We start from the raw sequence: 13,154 nt of genomic DNA on the forward strand, positions 1-13,154 counted from the left end.
TGTAGTCCCAGCTACTTGGGAGACTGAAGACTGGATTGCTTAAGCCCAGGAGTTTGAGGCTGCAGTGAGCTATGATTATGCCACTGTGTTCCAGTCTGGGTGACACAGCAAGACCCAATCTCAAATATATGTGTGTATATATATACATATGTATGTGTGTGTATATATATACATATGTGTGTGTATATATATGTATATATGTGTATATATGTATATATGTGTGTATATGTGTGTATAAATACATATAAATACATATATGCATGTATGTGTGTATACATATGCCTATACAAGTATGTGTGTATATATGTGTGTGCATATATGTGTTTATATGTGTGTATATGTGTGTATATGTGTATGTATATATGTGTATATGTGTGTGTGTATACACACACGTGTGTATATACATATGTGTGTATATATGTATATATACACATATGTGTGCATATATATTCGAAGTACATCAGAATGTATCTCATAGTTAAACACAAAATTTAATATATGTATGTGTATATATATACACACACATATATATATACACACACATATACATATATATACACAAATACTTATATAGGCATATATATACACACATACATGCATATATATTTATATTTATAGAAGATTGTATGTGATTTAGTTTTTCTTTTTTTTTTTTTTTTTCTTTTTGAGAAGGAGTCTCACTCTGTTGCCCAGTCTGGAGTACAATAGCACGGTCTCAACTCACTGCAAACTCCACCTCCCCGGTTCAAGTGATTCTCCTGCCTCAGCCTCCCGAGTAGCTGGGATTACAGGTTCTCGCCACCATGCCCAGCTAATTTTTGTATTTTTAGTAGAGATGGGGTTTCTCCATGTTGGCCAGGCTGGTCTTGAACTCCTGAACTCAGTCAGGCCTCCCAAAGTGCTGGGATTACAGGCGTCAGTCACCGTGCCCGGCCTGATTTAGTTTTTCATTCATTATCACTGAAGTCTAGCAACATCAGCAATGTGCTATTTGCAGAGAAATGCTTACAAATACTAACTTGATACTTTTTCTCATATCCCTATTTGTTTATTGATAAAAACAAATCAAATGTGATAATTACAAACCTTAAATCATATAATATATTTTGGTTGATTTTTGATTGAGTGTAACACATGGTTAAATGTAATTCTAAATTTTAGTATATTTTGTCCTCCTAAAGTATACAAAATCCTAAACATAATACAATGTAACTATAACATTTGTCCAGAAAAATCATGTTTTTATTACACATTCAGTTTAATCTTAATTAAGTAGAACGGCACTTGTTAAATGGAAAAAGTACAAATTTACCTAACTATATTATGAATATTATAAATATTATATTAAATTTTGTGTTACAAACTTTTAAAACAACTTTATACCATAATAAAATGATGAAATTTTTTAACTAAGAGTTTTTATGAGATTATTATTATGAAAGGGGCTTTAAACCAGAGAATGATGGGAAATACTCATCTAGTCCACTTTGTTTTATAGATGAGTTAACCAAGACCCTGAAAGGGAAGTGGATCGCTCAGTCCGTGAAAATTAAGCCTAGGTTTCTTGACCAACTAGCAAAGCTTCATATTACGTAACTCTAGGGGGCGCTGTTCATATTGTTGTGGTGCCATTTTCATAAACTAATGAGATCGGTGGCTTCCAGAGTTGTGCAGTGCAATGGCCTTGGCTTTTAGTTACTCAATGCTTAACCGTGAAAATCCCTGTTGTTAAATCTTGCTTATTTTCCTGAAGTTTTCAATATATTATTTGCAAGACCTCTAAGTTCTCAATTTCTTTTTTCCAAACTGAGTCCCACATGAGAAAAGGCAATAAAGAAGCATTAGCGGCTGGGCACGGTGGCTCATGCCTGTAATTCCAACACTTTGGGAGGCCGAAGCGGGTGGATCACGAGGTCAGGAGTTTGAGACCAGCCTGTCCAATATGGTGAAACCCCATCTCTACTTAAAAAAAAAAAAAAAAAATACAAAAATTAGCCAGGTGTAGTGGTGCGTGCCTGTAGTCCCAGCTACTCGGGAGGCTGAGGCAGGAAAATCGTTTGAACCCAGGAGGTGGAGGTTGCAGTGAACCGAGATCGCACCACTGCACTCCAGCCTGGGCGACAGAATGAAACTCCGTCTCAAAAAAAAAAAAAAAAAAAAAAGAGTAGTTCACTTGACAGTTAATCAGATTCTATTTTTCTTTTTAAATCAGACCTTATGCTGGGGGCTACAAATCAGAGTTGAACTGTCATGCTTTCTGCCCTCAAAAAGTTTGAAATGGGTCAAGAAGCAATAATATATCAAGAAAATGATAAGGGTGCACTATTAGAGATGTGCCCTAGACTGCAATGCTGGCACAAAGGAAGAAGTGATCTGTTCTGTCCAGGGATGGTTGAAAAGAGAAAAGCCTCACAGAGAAGGTAACACTGTTTGCCACGGGAGATTTAGTAAAAGAAAAGCAGAAGTTAGTTGTAAATAAAATTGGCCTAGATTAAAACTGTCTTATAACCCACACCCTTCAGTGCTAGATTTATTATAAATTCAAAGCAAGGTATCATTTATATCTGATATGTGACTAGGATTAACTAGAGAGTATTTAGGGCAAGCTTCAGTACCTCTTTGCCTAGAGTGATAGGAAGGAGGCCTCTAATTTCCTCTATCAAGTTCTTACAATGCCTTTTGATTAACGATGAGATGTGAAACTGAGTATTTACCCTCAGTGACCAGAGCGTGACCCACACTAAATCCAATCACTTTGTCTGGGTCTCTCATAAGCCTGAAACTTTCAACATCTTTCTAGGTTCCTCTCTTGTACCACATGCTGTTACAAAGTCCTGTGGAGTCTACCTTTTAAATATCTCTCAAAGGTATCACCTCCTCTCCATACCCGCTGTTGCTGACTAATTCAGATCCTGTTATTCTCCATCTGTTCTCTAGGTCCTCTTGACCTAAGCCTCATTTCCCTTTAATTCCTGTAAGTCAATGGTAGGCAGGATGTGTCTTGCTCATATTTCTGTCTCTAACCTTTAGCTAGATATCAGGCACATAATATATACTCAATAAATGTTGAGGAGCAAGTATGAATAATAAATAGTGTATTTAAGCTTTGAGTTCACAATCTGACACATGACAAGAGAAGAGTCATGATGTAATGAACAGAAGATACTCCTCTTGTCAAAGGCATTAATTTCAGTCCAGCATCTTGTAATTTCATTGCTCCATCAGTTTTTCTTTTCAGCTATCACATTAGGTTTGTTATATGATGTAAGTGAGGAGAAACACTTAAAAACATTTTTTTTGACTGAGCGCAGTGGCTCACACCTGTAATCCCAGCATTTTGGGAGGCCACAGCGGGCAGATCATGAGATCAGGAGATCAAGACCATCCTGGCCAACATGATGAAACCCTGTCTCTACTAAAAATACAAAAATTATCTGGGTGTGGTGGCGGGCGCCTGTAGTCCCAGCTCCTTGGGAGGCTGAGGCAGGAGAATTGCTTGAACCTGGGAGGCAGAGATTGCAGTGAGCCAAGATCATACCACTGCACTCCAGCCTGGCTACTCCATCTTAAAAAAATAAAAGATTTTTTTTAGTAAATAAACTGAAATTTTATGTGTAAATAGTATAAAAGTTTTCTTTTTTTAAGACTGCAATTGTCTTGTTATGACAGATTGAATATTGAGCAAAGAAAGATGCTGCCCTAAAGTAGTTAAAGTGATCTGGGAATCTGTGATAGATCTCACATGAGTAGCATTCCCAGCACGTACTGTGTCTTGAGCTAACATAGCAACACGATGATGTGGTAGACACCAGGGACATATCAGCGTGGCTTAGGACAGGTAGAGAGCCAGCTGTTCCATTCTTTAAAAATTGTCTTTTTCACTTGCTTTATGTAGTTCCTCCTTGATGCTAATCTACTCAAATGGAATGAAGTTTCATTTCAAAGTCACAGATGAGGATAGATCTGGAAAGGTCCTTGGAGGTTGTTTGGGGTCTGAGAGATGAGGAAGCTCAAGTCTCCGATACTTGATTTGGGCAGCAGTGAGCTGCCAGCTTGTCTACATAGTCCCTTCTGGCTTCTCTGGCCAGTCTGGGAGGGGAAGTGTCATTGTGTCATTCCTCACCCCACACCCCTCCATTGTTTTCACCCTAATTACTTCCTCTGTTTCTCTCTCTTCTTTCCTATGGGAAAACCCAGGCATCCAGCAATAGGCCTCAAGTCTTCTCCTCTTTAATTAGTAAAACTTACAGTATCAAACCAACATTGTTACATTCTAAATGGTATTGTATTCACATGTTAGCACCATTGTAATCATTCAGATATATTGATCAATATACATGCCGTTTTCTCTGCATTCTTTCATGGTTATAGAAAATGAAGACTTCTGCTTTTTACTCAAGTTTCTGCTTTTTATAAAACAAACACTTTTTGTTTCAAATATATTTCTCATTTGTTTAAATATGTTGTATTTAATATCTATTCAAAAACAAACTTATGGCCAGGCTTGGTGGTTCACGCCTGTAATCCCAGCCCTTTGGGAGGCCGAGGTGGGCGAATCACCTGAGGTCAGAAGTTCGAGACCAGCCTGGCCAACATGGTGAAACCCCATCTCTACTAAAAATACAAAAATTAGTTGGGCATGATGGTGTGCACCTGTAATTCCAGCTACTTGGGAGGCTGAGGCAGGAGAATCGCTTGAACGCAGGAGGCGGAGGTTGCAGTGAGCTGAGATGGTGCCACTGCACTCCAGCCTCGGTGACAGAGTGAGACTCTGTCTCAAAAAAAAATTATTAATAATAACATTTTAGATTAAGATGGGGAAGCAAAGAAAAAAACCCACTAGAATATGTTATATTAAAAGATTAAATTGACTGCATGTCAAGAGGAAAATATGTTGAGTCTCATGATAATTTATAAAGTAAAAAACACAAAAAGCAGTTCTCAGGATCCTGACCCCTCCCCACCTACCACTCTCTCTGTGACAAAATATCAAACTTACTGTAATACATTACAATAAACACTTCAGTCTCATTTCCTCTCTGGGCAAGTTGCTATCACCCTTGGTGTGGTCCCAGTGATTAAATGAAATGCAAATATCCTGGAAAAATAGCCTTCATTTCTAAAATATGAATGTTAGTTTTTGTCTGTGAGCAATGTAAGAAAGATTTTCCAAGAGAAGTATAAGATGCCAGGTCAGTAGGTGGGACTCACACGGGACTGCTGATATACCACCTAAAGGAGGTGACACAGTGCAGCAGCTGGGAGCCTGCACCCCAGACTTTGTGAGACCTGAGACTGAATTCTTAGTTCTACCTGGCTGTCTCAGTGTCCTCATCTGTGAAATGGGCATCGTGAACTTCGGAGTGATGTGAGGAATAAAAGAGGTACAGCACCTGACAAACAGTAGCTGCCCAATAAATGACACCTACAATTCTTCCTCTATTACCCAGTTTTATGTCACTGTTATTATGCTAGAGAAACAGAAGTAGTAATGCCGTACATTGTGATTCTTTTTCCAGGTTCTGATTTCTCTACTGACCAATGTGAGGAGACTTTCTAACACAATTTGTGACAAAGAAATACGATGAGTTATTATTGTTCTGTGGTCCTGCATGAGTTCTAATTGGATCTACACAAGGGGATTAGTTCCAGGAGCATCAGAAAGATCTTACTATAGCCGAACCTGAGGCCCCAGACCTTTAGGGTGAGAATCATAGATGAATTCATTTCAAAGCATATTCATATTGCAATGATCCAGTGTAAGTCCTTTGGAAGATTTGGGGCCAGCATGATACTGCTCATTTTTCTTCTATCGGATGGCAGACAAATATTCTGCCTCCGTATGTTTTGGGATTGCATTTCAAGGTTTAATCACATCTCTTATGTGAAGCAAATATTTCTCAATTCATTGAAAAAAGTAAAACCACTGTATCACATGACAAGAAGGAAATATTTTCTTTCCCCCTTTCATTAAAAAAGACACAAAACACAACACCAAATAATGAAAGGAAAACAAACAGGGCCATTCCATTCTGTGGAGGAGGGGCTGAGTAGCCGCAGGGGACAGCTGCAGTGTGTCTGGCGTCCCAATTCTTTCCTTTCCCATCACTTTATTACTTATTGGACCAAGAATGTAGACAATTCCGGCTATGGTTGTTTTGCGTTTTCGTTTCTCGACTTAAACTCCGTGTTATGCGTGTTTGACCCCTATGCTGGGTCTTGGAGCCAACAGAGTCACTTCCACATTCTGCATGGAGCCTTCTGAGCAGGTGGCTGTTATTCCTCTCTCAGCCCCCACCCCTTCCTGTGAGGCCCTGGCCAGTCGCAAGGACTCACACGCCCCTTTGTGTTTATCAAAGTCATTAAACCTTTCATGCCTCTTTCAAGCACTTCTCACTGTGGTCGTGGTTGGGTACCAATTGACGGAACATTCACACACCTTCACTGTGTGAACTTTAACACTGATGACCTGGATTCTGCCGAAACAAGGCAACACAGGGAGGAAAGAAATAATGGATGTGGTGCTTCCTTAGGGGGTGCTTGATTCATTTCTGAAAACATATTTTTGAACATACAGAAAAAAAAACTCTTAGAAGTGAATATTTTTCATTGTAATATTGTTACATATGGATCTTAAAAACAATGGTTGACTTTGTTCCACAGTTCATGACAATACAAATACAAAATGACCACTTTTCCAAATCTTTTTTGTAAACCATCACTTTTGTTTACAAGCTTTCATGACTCTTGAATTTTCTGATATGCACATTTACATTAAAAATGCTAATTTTTAGGGTGACACTTAAAAGTGCAGCTTTTTAAAGCGTTGTCAATGTTTTGCTTATCTAAGAAAAAAGAAGTGTGAATCGGTAGTAACATACTTTATAATATAATTTCTAATGAAATGTTTAGAATATTGCTTATCACTTTCTGCATGTGGGGAATCTAACAACAGAACTGTACGGGGGCAAATGAAATATACAATCATTATGTAGAATTCTGTGTTTGGACAAAGTATCTGCTTTTCCTTTTAAGAGAGTTGTGCATTTTCTGAAATTTTAGTAAACAATATACTTATTTTACTGCTAGAAATTGTGCCTAATATAGCAGAGATTTCTATGTGGTAGCAGTGCTCAGGCTGTGTGTGCGCCTAATGGGCTTGGCGCAGTGGTGTATTTAATAATACAGAACATCGTGTCCTATTATATCAGCCACGCATCCTCGCTAATGAAACACGATCTGCCGCCATTATATATCAAGTAGTGTCAAGTCATCCAAAAACACTCACCAAGGAAATACTGCTTATTAAATTTATCTAGAATTCTCATCCAAATTAGTGTTGCATTTTATGCAGATGGGGAAACTGAGACTGTCAAGAAGTGACACTAAGAGAGTCTTGTGCTAGGAGGAGAACCTTTTATAAAATACAATATGATTCTTAAACGTCACTGGCCATCAGATTTCTTGGGGTATGTGTTAAAAATCAACATTCTGTGCCTCCAACTCCCGAGTTTCTGACACAATAGGGGTCAGATGGCACCCAGAAATCTGACTTCACAAGAACCCTGTGTGATTTTGATGTCACTGGTCTACTCTAACAAATGAGTTATGGTTGTGTTGGCCCTATACCCAGCTGAAAAGACACACACCAAGAAGTTGTGTCCTGGGCAAGATGGGAAAGGCTAAACTCTAAATCTGAAGAATCTTGCTTTTGAACCCAGCTCATTTCTGTTTTCAATTAATTTCTCTCTCCCCAGGCACTTCAGGTGGCCTCACTGTTGAATCTTCATGGAGATGACTTACCAAGCTCCTCATTTATTTTTTCCCTTTCTCCCTGCCCTCCGTCCCACATTAAACCTCTGTGTTATGCCTAAGGTGACAGCCAGATGTCTGATGAATGGCCCATGTTGAGGGGTCGTGACTGCCAGCACTTCAGTGTGTGGTGCTCCTAGGCATGCATTCCTTTTAGCAAAGGACTCCAGAAAGTGTGGACGTTTGCCACAAGGAAGAAATCTCAAATACTAAACTTCCAGATGCCTTGGCAGTACAGTGGGGGAGGTGATTTTGGTTTGCTTCCCTCGACTCTTGGCAGGTCTCCTTGTAAAATCAACTCTGTTCCTAAGAACGCACAGGATTTCCTTTGCAGACTTGCATAGAAGTTGAAGAGGACAGAACTGACCACAAAAGGCATCAAGAGTGCCAAATTCTTGTATTCCAGCTTTGCTGGTTGGAGTGGATAGGATCAACCTGAAAAAAAATTGGCTAACACTACCCAAATTCATTTGACCCTAATACGATACTAATCTAAATCATAAAGCCGGCATGAGAGTTTGCAGTGGGAAGTATCTCTTTCCAAAGGGAAGCTGTTCCACCCAGGAAGGATCAGCATCGGCTGTAGGAGTTTAGAATCAGGTCACTTTTGCTCTTCTCCCAGAGGCCCTACTCCAACCCTCCTGGAGGCCAGGGTCATGCACTTTAACAAACAAGCAGAGGGGGAAAGTTTGCGAAGCCAGTGATGAGGAGGGCCAAGATGAAGCTGGCTCTATTAGGAGAAATGGTTCTGGTTCTAAATCTAGCCCTCTTACTCTAGCTATGTGTCCTTGGGCAAGATATATAAACTCTTTAGCCTCAGTATTCTGTCTGTAAAGCAGGGAAGTACACTGACACATAGTAAGCACTCTTGTTTTTATCGTATCATTAGTGGTATTATTAGCCCTTCTGGAAAAAGTTAGAAAGCTGGACTTGATGTTGGGATACCTCAGCCTCTTTGTTGGGGTAGGAATGGAAACACTGGGAGAATTTCTTCTATGCATTTTCAAGCCACAGCACATCTGAATTATGGGTTAGAAGCCAAATTAAGGTATCTGTATTAAAATATTAAGGATATTACATCAATTTCCTCAAAAAGTTCTTAGTCTTTGTCTCTATTAGTACTTTTTAATGTGTAAAATTTAATTAGATAAAATAAAGCAAATTGTCAAATTCAATCCTATATTGTAAACTGCAAAATAACATTGCAAAGCATCATGCAGATGTTTAGGGTTAAAATTCAAGGTTTGACCTGATAAGGTGGCTCATGCCTGCAATCCCAACGGTCTGGGAGGCTGGAGCAGGCAGATGACTCGAGCCCAGGAGTTTGAGACCAGCCTGAGCAACATGGTGAAAACTTGTCTCTACAAAAGATAAAAAAAAATTAGTTGGACATGATGGTTCACAGCTGTGGTCTCAGCTACTCAGGAGGCTGAGGTGGGAGGATCACTTGAGCACAAGAGGCAAAAGTTGCAGTGAGCCGAGATCATGCCATTGCACTCCATCCAGACTTGATGACAGAGCAAGACCTGGTCTCAAAAAAAAAAAAAAGAAAAGAAAAAAAGAATACAAAGTTGGCTTATCTTAGCATATGTTTTCCCAGGGGAAAAAAATACTATATTTTCATGACCTCTTAAACTTAGAATCAGATAAAGGGATGCAGATTCATTGTTCATAAAAAGTTCAGTGTTTCTTATCACTTTATTTAAAAAATGTATTTTATTTTATTCCAGCTTTATTGAAGTATAATTGACAAATAATGTTATATAAATTATAAGTGTATATATGAGAAACGTGAAATATTTATCACAATCAAGTCAGTTAACACATCCAAGACCTCACATATTTACCTTTTGTGGTTGTGTGGTGAGAACATTTAAGAGCTACTCTCTTAGCAAATTTCAAGTGTACAATACATTGTTGTTAAATAGTCATCATGCTGTACATTAGATCCCTAGAACTTACTCAACTTATAACAGAAAATTTGTACCCATTGACCAATTTCTCTCCATTTCCTTCACCCCTCAGCACTTGGCAACAACCATACCACTCTCTGTTTCTATGAGTTTAACTGTTTAAGATTCCACGTATAAGTGAGATAACACAGTATTTATCTTTCTCCGTCTCACTTATTTCACTTAGCATAATCCCCTCAAGTTTCCTCCATGTTGTTGCAGATGGCATGATTTCCTCAGGTTTTTAAGGCTGAGTAGTATTTCACTGTGTGTATTTTATTTATCTGTTCATCTGTGGATGAACACTTGGATTGTCTCCATGTCTTGTCTATTGTGGATAATGCTGCAGTGAACATGAGAGTGCAGATATCTCCTTGGGATATGTTTTTGTTTTCCTCAATTATATACCCAGAAGTAGCATTGCTGGATATGAAGTATTTCTATTTTTAATTTTTGGAGGAGCCTCCATACTGTTTTCTTTTTATTATTATACTTTAAGTTCTAGCGTACATGTGCACAACGTGCAGATTTGTTACATAGGTATATATGTACCATGTTGGTTTGCCGCACCCATCAGCTCATCATCTACATTAGGCATTTCACCCAATGCTATCCCTCCCTCAGCCTCCCACCCACTGAAAGGCCCCAGTGTGTGATGTTCCCCTTCCTGTGTCCAAGTGTTTTCATTGTTCAATTCCCACCTATGAGTGAGAACATGCGGTGTTTGGTTTTCTGTCCTTGTGATAGTTTACTGAGAATGATAGTTTCCAGCTTCATCCATGTACCTGCAAAGGACATGAACTCATCCTTTTTAATGGCTGCATAGTATTCCATGGTATATACGTGCCACATTTTCTTAATCCAGTCTATCATTGATGGATATTTGAGTTGGTTCCAAGTCTTTGCTATTGTGAATAGTGTCGCAATAAACCTACGTGTGCACATGTCTTTATAGTAGCATGATTTACAGTCCTTTGGATATATATACCCAGTAGTGGGATCACTGGGTCAAATGGTATTTCTAGTTCTAGATCCTTGAGGAATCACCACACTGTCTTCCACAATGGTTGAACTAATTTATACTCCCACCAACAGTGTAAAAGCATTCCTATTTCTCCACATCCTCTCCAGCATCTGTTGTTTCCTGACTTTGTAATGATTGCCATTCTAACTGGTGTGAGATGGTATCTAAGTGTGGTTTTGATTTGCATTTCTCTGATGACCGGTGATGATGAACATTTTTTCATGAGTCTGTTGGCTGCATAAATGTCTTCTTTTAAGAAGTGTCTATTCACATCCCTTGCCCACTTTTTGATGGTGTTTATGTTTTTTTCTTGTAAATTTGTTTAAGTTCTTTGTAGATTCTGGATATTAGCCCTTTGTCAGATGGGTAGATTGAAAAAAATTTCTCCCATTCTGTAGGTTTCCTGTTCACTCTGATGTCTCTTTAGTTTAATTAGATCCCATTTGTCTATTTTGGCTCTTGTTGCCATTGTTTTTGGTGTTTTACTTATGAAGTCTTTGCCCATGCCTATATCCTGAATGGTATTGCCTAGGTTTTCTTCTAGGGTTTTTATAGTTTTATCTCTTACATTTAAGTCTTTAATCCATCTTGAGTTAATTTTTGTATAAGGTGTAAGGAAGGGATCTAGTTTCAGCTTTCTACATATGGCTAGCCAGTTTTCCCAGCACCATTTATTAAATAGGGAATCCTTTCCGCATTCCTTGTTTTTGTCAGGTTTGTCAAAGATCAGATGGCTGTAGATGTGTGGTGTTATTTCTGAGGTCTGTCTTCTGTTGCATTGGTCTATATATCTATTTTGGTACCAGTGCCATGTTTTGGTTACTGTAGCCTTGAGTATAGTTTGAAGTCAGGTAGCGTGATGCCTCCAGCTTTGTTCTTTTTGCTTAGGATTGTCTTGGCTATGCGAGCTCTTTTTTGGTTCCATATGAACTTTAGTTTTTTCCAATTCTGTGAAGAAAGTCATTGATAGCTTGATGGGGATGGAATTGAATCTATAAATTACCTTGGGCAGTACCTCCATACTGTTTTCAATAAGGGCTATGCCAATTTATATTCCCACCAATGGTGCACAAGGATTCCCTTTTCTCTGCATCCTCACCAACACTTGTTATCTCTTACCCTGTTGATAATAGTCATTTTAACAGGTGTGAAGTGATATTGCATTGTGGTTTTGATTTGCATTTCCCTAATAATTGGTAATGTTAAAGAGCTTCTCAACACCTTTTCATGTACCTGTTGGCCACCTGTATGTCTTCTTTGGAAAAATGTCTATGCAGGTCATTTGCCCATTTTAAAATCAGATTATTTATTTCTTGCTATTGAATTGTATGAGTTCCTTATATATTTGGATATTAATCCCTTGTGTATATGGTTTGAAAATGTTTTCTCTCATTCTGTAAGCTGCTTTTTCATTTTGTTGAATGTTTTATTTGCTGTGCAGAAGCTTTTTAGTTTGATGTAGTCCCACTGTTTATTGCTGCTTTGGTAGCGTGTGCTTTTCATGTCATATCCCAAAAAAGCATTGCTAAGACAAATGTCATGGAGCTTTATCCCTATGTTTTCTTTCAGTAGTTTTACAGCTTTAGGTCTTACATTTAAGTCTTTAATCCATTTTAAGTTAATTTCTGTGACTGGCCTAAATCGGGGTCCAAGTTCATTCTTTTGCATGTAGATATCGAATTTTCCTAACACCATTTATTGCAAAGCTATCATTTCCTCATCGTGCATTCCTGACACCCTTGTCAAATATTACTTGATTGCATGTGTGTGAGTTTTTGTTTTATGTAAAACATTTTTATTTTATCACGGAACTCTTTTGGGCACCATTTTTCCATTAGCATAGGGGTAGCTTCAGTTAATATTCTATAGCAAGGCAATAAATGTTCCATCAAGTGGAAATTCTCAAGTTCAGTTGTTGTTATTGAAAAATACTCACAGTCTTTTGCCATCAGCCCCAATGAATGCTCCACACAAAGGGATATGCAGTGAGTAATTCATCTGGACTAGCACTCCAGCTACTACCCTATACTTTGTGAGCTTAGGTGATTTTACTAGCTCCCATTTAGCATGTTTAACTAACATTTCCTAAAAGAGAAGATTTACATGCCTTCAGCTTCATAGTACTAGAAAGGGGAAACATCCCAGTCAGATGCAGTATCCGTTTTAATAAGACATTTAGGTAAAGGAGTTCAACTACCTTACATAAAGCTTGTTTAAACATCTTAAATTTTATAATTATATTAATCTGTATGCTTTTATGTTCTGGTCCCAGGCCTTTTCTACCCCCATACCATTTTACCTTTCATGGTGAAAAAGGGTTTGTGTTCCCAGCAGGGAGTTGCATCTGTAAGACATATGAGGGACAG

Source organism: Chlorocebus sabaeus, chromosome 15 (assembly GCF_047675955.1).
Source record: "Chlorocebus sabaeus isolate Y175 chromosome 15, mChlSab1.0.hap1, whole genome shotgun sequence".
Taxonomy (NCBI): domain Eukaryota; kingdom Metazoa; phylum Chordata; class Mammalia; order Primates; family Cercopithecidae; genus Chlorocebus; species Chlorocebus sabaeus.